The following is a 12,183-nucleotide window of genomic DNA, read 5'->3' as shown; positions in this document are numbered from 1 at the left end:
TCCGCTCGTGCAGATTTGTGTGCATTTCGTGAGAATTTCACAGACCCTCCAAAGACGCTGACATTAATTAATTCTCGAACGAGATACGATCGAACGCGCAACAAACGGGAGAAAGTCGCCATTAGGCTGCCAGAAAAACCGGCGTTCGTTAAGAAGAGTTGAATTATCGTTATAAAACTGATCGAAGATAATCTGATATATTAAGGTATAGTGTAGCCTCTTTTTATTCCGGGAAATACTCGCCGTTATATGTACCTATTACTGAATATAATCGACAAGCTAACGGTTTACGTTGAAGTTACGACGTGTACGACCGTACACACACGTTGTAAATCGGTTATAATGAATGCATCCCGTTTCGCCACGTTAATAAGAGCAAAATAGAAACGAGTTACGGGGATCAATGAAGTTGCTTCCCAAAGTAAAATCGCGCTATGTCATACATAATTTGATCCGTTACGCGCACAGAAATAATAATATCAAATCGCAAGTAGAAAAAAAGATGGGAACGTTAACGTTTTTATCGATAATATATCGATACTGGGATTTGCGTTATATTTCGCATTACGCTCGCGGGGTTTCGTGGAATACTGGAATCTCGCCGCTGGAATTTCGAAGCTCGACGAAAGTAACGATTATTCCGTTTATCAAATTTCGATGGTGAATTTTTTACGCTCCACCTTCTCCCCCCGATAACCATTTTTTAACGGGTTATCAAATAGCATTCCAGCGAAACGTTGCGTCAGGATATAGCCGGACGGTAATTGTTTAACGCGGGTAAAAGCACGCGTCTCTCTCATTGCATTCGTGGCATAAATGTATAGCGAGCGCGCGCACCAATACTCTCCGGCCAGGTAAGCACCGATTGGTTTAAAAATCGGAGTCGGATGGTACGGAATTCGACGTTCAACAATTCGACCAAGTATCCCCTCAGGGTCGCGAGAACGGCCGGTCTTGCCTGCATGCCCGCCGGTTCGTCCCAATCGAGTTTCCGTCGATAAAACCAAACGGTGCCGCGCGTCTCGTCTCGTCTCGTCGGCGCAAAACGTCCGCGGTCGTTCCGTTAAAACCCGCGTGGGAGGCTACCCGCCGTGAATCGTCGTGTCCTGTCCATCGACGTCAACCGACGAAAGCTCGATTGCCCAGCGGCGACGAGGAATACAGATCTGTCGGATGAATCTCTCCCTCGGGAACGGGGATGAAGAAGGGGAAGGTGCGTGGCGTATCGTCGTACGGAGCGGATCGCACGCCGACCGATGCGCGATGCATTCCTGCGCGAGAGAAAGAGAGAGAACGAGAGAAACCCTCTCGGGCGGGACGACCGCGGTGGAGAGGGCCAACGGTGTAATAAATTTCGAGCCGGTAAAAACGGCACGGTGGGTTACGAGAGATTGATGGAGCGACGCGCGAAGGTGAGAGCGCGAAAGGCGGCCCCGGTAAGCGGGCCCTTCGCCCGCTCGCTCTCTTCTGACAGTGATCATCAAACCAGAAAAAGTCGCCACCCGGAAAGTTCCTCGGCCCTCGCCCCGCCTGCTCCCGGGCTTCGCCCCCCTTCGATCGTATATGCGCTGGCTAACTGCCGTAATAACTGCGCTCTCTGTGTGTCCGGGTGGAAATAATTTTAACTCAATTACACGATGGCCTCCCCTTCACCCTTGCCTCCTTCCCCTCGCTCCCTCCTCGGTTGTTCGCCTCGCGTAGTCTTCATCACTGGCTCCGGCTTGACGACGGCTCAGGAACGCCCGCTCTTTCGTTACCGCGATACGGCGCCTTGACATCCATAGCCTCCGCCCGCGATGCATTGTCTTGTAAGTACTCATTGTCAGTTTCACGCAATCATATAGTTAATCTTCCGTCTGGATCTTTTTTCGCACAAGCGAAATTTCACTCTCAAATTTCTTCCTCATTTTCGCTCAAATTTAAATTTTTATTAAATAAAGATTTTTATTTAATTACATTTGAGTTAAAAAGTTACTTGGTAATGTAACAGAGATGTTGAAGAGTAACCTTGAATTTTTCCACATTTTTTGAAAGCTTAGAATAGTAAAACGAAATTAATTGGGCTGAACTAGATTACAGATGAAGAGAATAAAATAAATGCAGATGAAGAACATCATTAACGTAATCCTTTAATCTCACCGATATACTAAATATTTAATTCAATTTTGATTACGAAGAGAAACAAGCTTAGGGAACAAATTATCTATAATATATCTTTATTTATTTAACAATTATATCAAAATAAGCCGCACATTCTAGTATTTCAGTTGTCGTATAAACATTTAAACGTTTCGTCTTATTTATATTTACTCTTCTCTCTTCTTCATAGCAGATCCCTTGTTGTATGTGGAACTCTTTCTTGCATGCTTGCGGGATTGCCTATGTTTAGGGAGAGATGTACACGATATTTCATTTCACATAAAATACGCAAGAGCTTTACAGAATCCCGGATTGTTTGCAGTGGTATCAACCGTAACCACGAGAGAAATGCGCCGTAATGATTTAATGCGTTTTAACACGTTCTACGGTATAAATAATAATTCGATTACGTTGAAACTACGTAATAAATGTCGTTACTAAATACAAACTAGACACGAATCGAGCGAGCAAATGGATGCATTTATAACCGTAAGCGTTAATTGGTTTAATGCTTTCATTATTGCAGCGATTAATTATCGACTATATCCGAGCTTGTTTCATCGTAATCATATTATCTCGAGTAAACGCATCGCGCTGCAAAAGACATTGATTATACGCATAATTATGTGTGCACATACAGAGATATTCTTTCTTCTCTCTTTATTTTGACAGCTCGGCGTCAAGCTCGGCGTTAACTTAAAACGGAGAAAAATTCGACGAAATAACAAGAAAGGAAGAGGATTCGGGACGCCACGGTTATATTGACTCGTGAGGAGGATGAATAAGCGATCCGCGAAGTGTATCGGGCCGATGACGATGCTTTACGATCGAAGATAACACGCAGAAGACTATACGCCAATTTCAGGCCGCGTTCCCCGGAGGGATTAATCGCCCCTCGTTTAAACCTTCGGCACTCCTCGTGCTTCCATTTTTAAATCCTCGCCGGCATCATCCGGCTGCGGCCAGAGCATCTTCCCTTCACGTGCACGTTACATACGGGTACGGGGTAACTACTCTAATTATCGAGGTCTCGCGTAAAACGAGTATGTAAACATAAATCGACAATCTTGCCGAGTCAACCGCGCGATCGCTTAACCACACGGTAAGCCCATTTTTCTCCCGCTATTGCAGTGAGAAAGAGAGAGAAAAAGAAAGAAAAGAGAGGGAGAGGAAGAGAGAGAAGAGTCTTATCCTTGACGTCTTATTACGATTAAAATCCTGTGGGTTTTCCGTTTTTTTTCGCGTCCTCTAATTATTTCGCCTGAATGAGCCATCGGGCACATCTTCTGCAAATTGAAATCTCGAGACGCGCATTTTTTCACGCGTAGACGACTACCTCGAAACGTCCCACGTTTCTAATTATGTTGCACGTGATTATCCCGATGACATAGGTACTCTCGCAATAAGAAAATCTGATGATTCGGCTATCATCCATCGGTCTGTCTTCTCGTCGCATGTAAGCACTCCGCTCCGACGAACGCGATAACTTTTTCCAGCTCGCTGTGTGGCTTCGAAGTTTCATTGCATTTACCTGGAAGTGTATTACCGTAGAGTAAAATAAATAAACTGCCCTGGCATATTTTGTGCTATTCTCATTTATATAACGATGTAAATAGAGATATGTAATAATTTCATATCCGTTTACTGGAAACTCTGCAATATAATTTTAATTCTTTTGCAGTACACAATAACTCGTAATATTAGACCATCGATGATCCTATAAGAACATCCGTTGTATTGTGCGATATTTTACGTTTCTCTCGTACCTCAGACGCGCGTTTGAGACGTGTATAAATCTCACGATCCCAAAACACAGCCATGAACAAAACACATATTTGCTCCGCCAGCCGTTTGATCTACGGCACAATGTAAATTTACCGCGAGAGAAAATAAATATGTACAAGCATGTAAATATCGATGCCTATTTAAACTGTCAATGCGTTTAGGCAAGCAAGAGACGTGTACATATCTATTGATTCATAACTATGCTCTTATCGCTTTAATATATTGTCTTCTCTCTATTGTGTCAGAACTTATTTCACGACTATAATAATATTATATGTAATATACAATGAATACATATATTTATTTATGTAATTAAATATTTAGAAAATATATATTTTTTATTCGCAATTAAATTCCCATATTTAAATTACACGTTTTGATAAATATTGAACATTCAAGCTGTTCCTTTTCTATTTTTTATTAGAAAATCGCTCTATAATTATTATATTTTAAATTATCAAACTGCATTAAAAGATAACAAGCTTATATTATATTTTCAATTTCAAAGAAGACTTTCTGCTGTCATTCATGAAGCCCTCATAAAGTATCCCTTTGACACCTCGCTAAAGGTAAAGTTCGCATGAACTCCTCCCTTCGGTAGCCGGGATGCTGTCGCGGTATCCGATTATTCCATTTGTAATTACAACGATAATGTACGACACGCCTTTTTCAAAGAATCTTACGTGTACGTGCGAGGAGATATGTGTGCACGAAGTTCTCGATGGCGTCGACGACGATGGCGGCGAAGGGGCAAAGGGTGGCGAAGGTACGACTGCCAAGCACGGAAGAGAGGGATAGGAACCCGTCGGGTGGGGGTTTCTGAGGCAAACGGCATGGACCGCGCACGCGAAAAAGGGACCCACGTAAATTGAAAGGGGGGCACGGCCGTCTTGTTGTGTTTAAAAAGGCAATTTGCGGGCTTGAGATACGGCCTATATATTACGGTGCAACTGCTACGGGTGGTGGGAGATAGCTCGGTCGATAGCGAGCTCCCCTTTTGCACGAAGGGGGACTTACCGTGGAGGCCCTGTTGGATACCTCTACCCCCGTCGTTCCCTCCTCGTAGCGGAAATCTCCCTTCCCCGCGTCATACCGTATCGTGGGCCTTCTATACTCCCCCACCATCGGACAGGCAAATGCGTTTCTTGTGTAGCTCACTGCTCGTTTGCGGACGGGACGATTTACTCTCGCGGTATAGTCGTATTCAAATATCCTCTCTTGCCGCGCGAGCGAACCTTCGCGGATCTCCTTCCTCCGCTCCGTCAATTTTTTCCCTGCTTTCGCTCTTCCACCCTCCTCGCATTTCTCCGTCGTCCCTTCTCGCATCTTCTTTTTTTTTTCTTTATCTCCCGTTTCGTCGTGCCTTGCCTAATCCACTTACCGCCCTCGCAATTGCCACAGGGCCCTAATCCTCCGTAACGTAACGAAATCGGGGGAGCTACCGATAGCGGTGAACGAGCTCGGGAGTTCCGGGTTTAATTATCCGGCTGCAACAAACGGAGCGGAGATGGTGGCGCGTTTGATAATTATGAGCAGGACGATTCTCCTGGTGTACGTTCTCCAAGTTACGCTTTTACGCTCGAATGGGGTGCAGTGATATGCGACGTAATCATTGCCGTCGCATTAACCGCGCTGCAAGTCGTCCACTGCCGGCAATTATGCCGATCTGAAAGTGACAGGCCGATTTATCCGCGAACTCGGACGCACAAACGCAGGAAACATGCATCGCTATTTTCACAGGAAGGGAGGATCGCTTCGCAAAAATTCCAAACGGATCTCTTTTATTTATAAGGTAAAGATGCCAATAAAATTTATTTAAATAAAAAAAAGGTTAAATAGAAATCTCGTAAATCTTCTGCGAATGACAATAGTTTGTTATAAAATATATTAAACGGATAAAATCATTTCAAAGTGATAATGATACTTTCACGTTAGAGTCGCGTTTGTAGCTAAATCGAATCCAAATTGACGAAAGCATGTGGAACTGAAAGTGGCCATAATTTTGAAACACCTCGTTTAAAATTTACATATTTGCGATACATGGAAGATACACGCGAACATCGATTACCTCCCTAACCGGTCCGCATCCCGTCAACAATGTATTAATAAGTGGCCATTTCGATAATTATACATCACGATGCGCCGGCGGAACGACGCGTATCTTTCTTTTTCTAGATTACCGATAATTCGGTAAGTTGTGAGGTGCAACAATTATAAAATATTTTGGCACGTAACATGCATATGCATCTGTAATATGAATATCGGAGTTGTTAGGCAGCGCTGTATTGCGCGCCACGTAATGTTCGGACTTATTAATATCTCTTAAATTAATGGGCTGTTTAATTTTAGCGGTATCTTGTAACGATTTACACATCCGCCGCGTGTGCGTATTTATCACAAGCGGCCACGCCCGTTTTATCGATACCGACTGGAAAGTGGCTTCCGTATTTCGCCGGGGTCGTAGCTTCTTCGTTGGTAAAGCTTCCGCGAAAACTCGATTAAGTACAAAGTAGTCTTAAAAATCGTTTGCGCTCGCTACCAATTATACCAATATGGTGTAAAGTGCTCCTGCTTGTCCCAGCGTCAAACCGGTTTGAAATAATTCGGCTACTTGCGCAGAGTGCGCTCAGACGCAAATCTGTCTCGCGATAATTATCGCCTAAAGAGAGAAAGTTCTTCTTTTTAAAGGAAATTACTTGGATCTTTTAAAATTATTATTATGTTTTATTGTGTTTAAGCAAGATGAAGATGGAGATTGCGAAAAATATCGTATAAACTCCCGTCGTAAGGAATGCATTTTGAAAGAAATCAATTAAGCAATTTGTCACAAAATACTGCTTTATATTATATTTTTAATGTTTAGAATATATGATATGTTCTCTTTCGCATTAATTATGATAATTATATTTTATTATTAATTATATTTTTTAAACAATTAATCATTATGGAATTAATGGTAAAAATTGTTCTAGATATTTGAAAGGTTGATGCTACAATCTGACACATGATCTAGCACTCAATTGCAAAGGTAATATCTACATAGATACACAATAGTATACGGGATCGCTTTATACCGGTCTGTAAAAACGTAGAAAATATATTTGTACAAAGTATACAAGCTCATTTGCACAAAATGTGTGACAATCGCAATAAATTGTATCCTGATATCGATCTCCTTACGTTTCTTAATAGCACGATCTAGCTATGTTGCATCCTCCAGGCGTTTACTTCTCTGGAGAGTATCATAAATATTGCAGCGATTCCTATTAACTTTATCTTCATCTGTACAAATTACACAGAACGTCGTCGCTAAATTTACAAATGAATAAAGGTACAAAGAAGTTACAGATATTATATATGTATATATAATAAAATATAATATATGTATACATATCTACATTGAGAGGAAAGTGTTTAATATTTGCGACTATGATTGCATGGTAAAATAATTAAGGTTAGGAGTTTCATTTTCATAATTATTACTGCTATGTGTGTGTAGTAATAATAATTACATCTGATTTTACTTAAAAATATATAGCTGGCATCATAAATTATAGTTAAAAATGGCAACCATTTTGTTTCTTTCAGTGCACATGCAGCATAATCAAATTTTTTAAACTATCGTTGTATAATATATATTTGAAGATATAGTGTTTTTTAAATGTATACATTTTGAAAAATAATTGTATATATCTGATTTAAAAAAATGTTAGATTCGCATATTTGTAATTTTAAGAAAAAAAATTAAAATATAACATTATTTAACTTGATTTTATCTGTTAAATCCATTTTCGTAAATTATGCAAAATTTTACATTTTGATAATGTAGACAATATCAATATGCATGATATTATCTACGTTTACATAGCACACGTGGTTAATATTATTTGGTAAGATAACCTCATACTGCTTTCTCTCCCTTCCCACGGAGCCACATATTACATCGTCATGACGTTTAATTAATGTTGACATAACGGATAGATGGAGGAGAAATACACTGTGACTTCCATAGAAAATTTTTGTGTCAATACAAAGAATGATATTTATGTTAATTTTTATCAAAAATAGTAACCAACAGGACGAATGAGAGCACAGTGCAGTTATTAGTACGCAAAGTAAAGTAAAAGATTATTATTCCTTTATTCCAGAATTTACAATGTCATTAGTTTGTTAATGTAAAACTAGTTTGTATCGTTTCGACTCACTTTGGACTTTTTACATAAATCACTTAATTATCGAATGTAATATTGTTACATTTAATACTTTATTATTCATAATAAAATTTTGTACCCGCATACATACATGGCATACAGTGATAAAACTAATTTCTCATGATTCGAATTAAATTATTAAGTTTCTTTTTCTCTCGCACAAAGGGGACAAACGTCTAAGACGTTTATAAAAGTTACGGTTAATAAAAGTTACTCCATATATACCGCTATAAGAAATCAGATTTCTTCAACAAAGATAACTTTACACCAGAGCAAAGGAAAATTTTAAATTATGCAAACGCATTTAAGAAAATAATCAATAAGCAATGGGTAGCCCCCTTTGAACTTCGAAATGAAATTTGTAAAGTTGCTGACTGAACTTTTGCCCGAACTATTCTTTATCGCTGTGCCGAGTTTCCTCGCGTTGGTGCAAGGTCTACTTCGTCTCACAACAAATTTCAATAAAACAATGAGCGCAACACGTTTAGCCATAGATTATTATTACCGGCAGAAACGCGTATTGATGAAACGATAGCAAGAATTATTGCACGTCGAATCACGATGTGGAGGTGAGATGCAATACGGGGGTAACGTTTAAAAAAAAATACAATTACAGCGCGATAATAAAGTGATGTATGGCCCGTTCGGGCGAAATGCATGAAGCAAAGGGGGTGAAAACCTCCGCGTTACCTCGCACCACCGAAGTTTCCAATCTATAAGGTATCAACAGTTGCCTTTAGCTGCGCGTTGTATACCTCCGGGACTTGCGATTTAGAATGTTGATATAACGGATGGGTGAGCAAGAAAAGCGCTCCGCGCGCGAACCTCTTTTGCGAGACATGCGAGATTGAAAGGGAATAAAAAAAAAAAGCTCTCACGACTCTTGTATCGAATTTCACCCTGCGTGCTTTCACCGGCGTATTTATATCGCGTCTATGTACGCTTCATTATGTTTACATTCAAATGGTAAACTTCTCCGTCGCCGGAGGAGAGAGGGGAAAGTTTTTCGAGAGTTCTGGCGTAAATCTAATCTATCGTGCCATGTTGAGCGATCTCGGAAAAGGCACTCGAAGCAGTGAGATTTCAAAACGAAATCCTATGTGCGAGATCAGAAAGGAGCTTCGAAGATTCTAGTATCGCGTTCGATAATTTGACATATGAGAATATTGCACCTTTTTCAATTTGCTCTCTCATAGAATGTGTTCTTTATAGCGATCGACGGACTTGTCGTTTCGGTATAATCGTCAAAGGATGGCGTGAAAGGAAGTTCTTGTCTCAAGAACGAAGCGCGAAGGTGTCGCTTGACCGAACTTCCGAAATTTCACGGTGCGGAAGCGGACGAGTGACTCGTCCTCTTTTGCGCTCGCTCATTCTACCATATACCTTCGGGAGTCGCGATTCGGAATGTTGATATAACGGATGGGTGAACAAGAAAAGCATCGTGGCGGGCCCTCTCCTTCTTTTTCTCCTGTTCCTTCCCTCGCTTTTCCTCTCGCTTGCTCGCTCCTCTCCTCTCTCGCGGACGCTCGTATCCGGCAAAAAAGCACCGGTGCCGGTACATTGAACCCGGCAAGAGTTCCGCCACACGTTCGCGAGGCCGTTTCAGTATTTGACTGTTCCCCGACACCGTGCAACGGCGGCGGCTGCGGTGGTTCTCCTCTCCTCCGCCTTCTCGGTTCGACTCCCGTCGAGACGACAGAACGCCATAAGCAACCAATTTAAATGTAAATTGAAAACCACCATGGCATACAAATTGTTCGACTCGCCGTCAAAAAATACTGCGAGCAAAGATCAAACGGAAGACAAGACACGCGGGCGAGAGGGTGGCATATATGGGGCCGATGGTCGAGATAGAACGAGAAAAGGTGCCCCGGAGAAGGGCATCTCGAACGGCAAAGTCCCGACCTTCTTCACTGAGCACCGGGATCTACCCGGGTGTTGTTATCCCCTTTTCTCTCTGGTACGACAAAGAAGCTGGCCCATCGCTGTTTGTTCCACCCTACGGCGGAACGGATCTCGGCTACCTATGCTAGACTGCCCTCTAAATATTTGCCTTTCTCTTGTCCCGACGAAAGTTGGCTCGCCGTAACGCGTTTCCATACGAGAGCGCGGCTCGCTCAGCCGAGGGATAGTCATCGCGCGTCCTCTCCGTCGGAGGGAAAAACTTCCGGCATTCAAAGAGTCTTCTCCTTCCATCATTCGCTTTTTCTCCCTCTCTTTCTCTCGCTGCATGGAGGCTCGCGCCTCGTCGTCAAGTTCCTCCGCACGCTTGACGTACGATCAGAAGAAGCGAGATTAATGGATCAGTTTATCCTCTCCATTAACGATTTCGGATCGCGGGTCCATCCTCGCAACGAGGAATTAATTTCCCATTCTCGTAACTTAGAGGCAGAGATCCGACTTACCATAATTTTCGTGAATTCGAATCATTCCCCGACGGAACGGCTGTTGAATATTCTCTCGCTTATTATGAACGGTTTCTGTAATCAACGTCAGCTACAGTCGAGCATGTTGAGCGGTAACCCGCGATAATCTAGTATCCAATTGAGTTCATTCAGTCTGTGCTCCTTCAAAGTAGCATAACAAATATTTGTTTCTCAATTAATTTTAATATTGGCACTATTGACCGTCATTTCCATTAAAGAAAATGCAATTGAGAAAACAATTTCTACTACATCGCTCTATTTTCTTATTTTCCAATGTTTCACTCAATATAATATTTCCGGTAAGATTTTTCATCATTTGATCTTTGCAGGAAATTTTAATAATTCTCCTGGATTGAATAAAAAAACTACAAAATTCTAAAATGTAAAACTGATTAATAAAATATATATGCAATTCATGTACTTTGCATCAATCTTTTTACAATGCAGGGATGTTACGTAATTCAATAGATATTGAAAAGCAATTTTCTTATAGTTGATGCTTTATTAAAACTGATCTTTATAGTTGCATCGAATCTGCAAAATACTTGCTTGCAGCCGTCGTCGACGTTATATGTCACCGACGTTATACATTAATTCGTTCAACATAGACGGTATACGGAATCGATGCGAGAACGATGTAACGACTAATTCATCGCGTGGTTTATCATTAACTGTCGCGCACATACGCATTTGGGAACATTTCCGGTTACGTTTACTATGGCAGCGCCTATAGCATAAATTTTTGACGACGACGTACGTGTCATGATTTATCGATTCCGACCGGTTAACATCGACAGCCTCCGGCCGGAGGTAATGGCAGCGCCATGAACGAACCCGATAGAACGCACTGATCATTAGCTGCCGGCCAAGGTTGCGGTAACATTTCGTCGATCGTATCTCGTGGCCGTTCGACACGTTATGCGTAATCAATATGTACCCGCCGGTCCCTCGAAGGGGCATTCCGCCGTTCGAAATATCACGATAATGCATAGACATTGCCCCCTCTTCCGAAACGTGCTAATTTAAATTAGCCTGTGCTTTCAACCTGACATAGCGCACGCGTAAATTTAAATTTCTGAAATGGGATGCAACGCCGATAGGAGAGTGCTTGTTAGCGCCGTGGTAGCCATCAACATAATTAACCCCCTAAGTGGAGACGCCTGTGTATCATTATTAGTACACGCCTCGATGTTATGGGGGGTTCGAATGTGCTTACGAGAATTTAGGTCTGCGTCAGGTGCCCTGATTTAAGCGCACGTTACGCGAAATATCCAATTAAGTCATAATTGAGACCCGTATTGCTTCCAATATAACATTGTCGCGTGGAGCAGATATTTACGCTCACGAAGGACACGAGGGAGGTCTTTTGATACGACGAACGCGTAACGAACAAGAGCCTCTTGATTCGATCTACTTTCCTCGACATGAAAGCGTCGGGGCATATGTACGTGCCACGAGGATATGCCAATTCAGCATATTGCTATACCCTCGAAATCAAAGGAATGTATATAACGAAACTCTTAACGCAACGACCTAGTTCGTTAAACGTACCCCATCTTGCGCCCTTACGTGACTATCCTTCCGAGTGGTATATTCGCCTTTCCGAATGATATCTTCTCGCG

The 12,183-nt window shown here is 41.8% G+C and overlaps 1 protein-coding gene across 1 annotated transcript in view; it reads left to right on the top strand.

Annotated features, from left to right (window-relative positions):
- Positions 1-12,183, top strand: part of Su(var)3-3 (lysine-specific histone demethylase Su(var)3-3) — a 114,343-nt gene that overhangs the window by 98,896 nt on the left and 3,264 nt on the right. The window lies entirely within an intron of this gene.

Source organism: Trachymyrmex cornetzi, unplaced genomic scaffold (genome assembly GCF_001594075.2).
Source record: "Trachymyrmex cornetzi isolate Tcor2-1 unplaced genomic scaffold, Tcor1.1 scaffold75, whole genome shotgun sequence".
Classification (NCBI taxonomy): Eukaryota; Metazoa; Arthropoda; class Insecta; order Hymenoptera; family Formicidae; genus Trachymyrmex; species Trachymyrmex cornetzi.
Note: the sequence above shows the minus strand (reverse complement) of the source record. Positions and strands in the feature narration are given on the sequence as shown.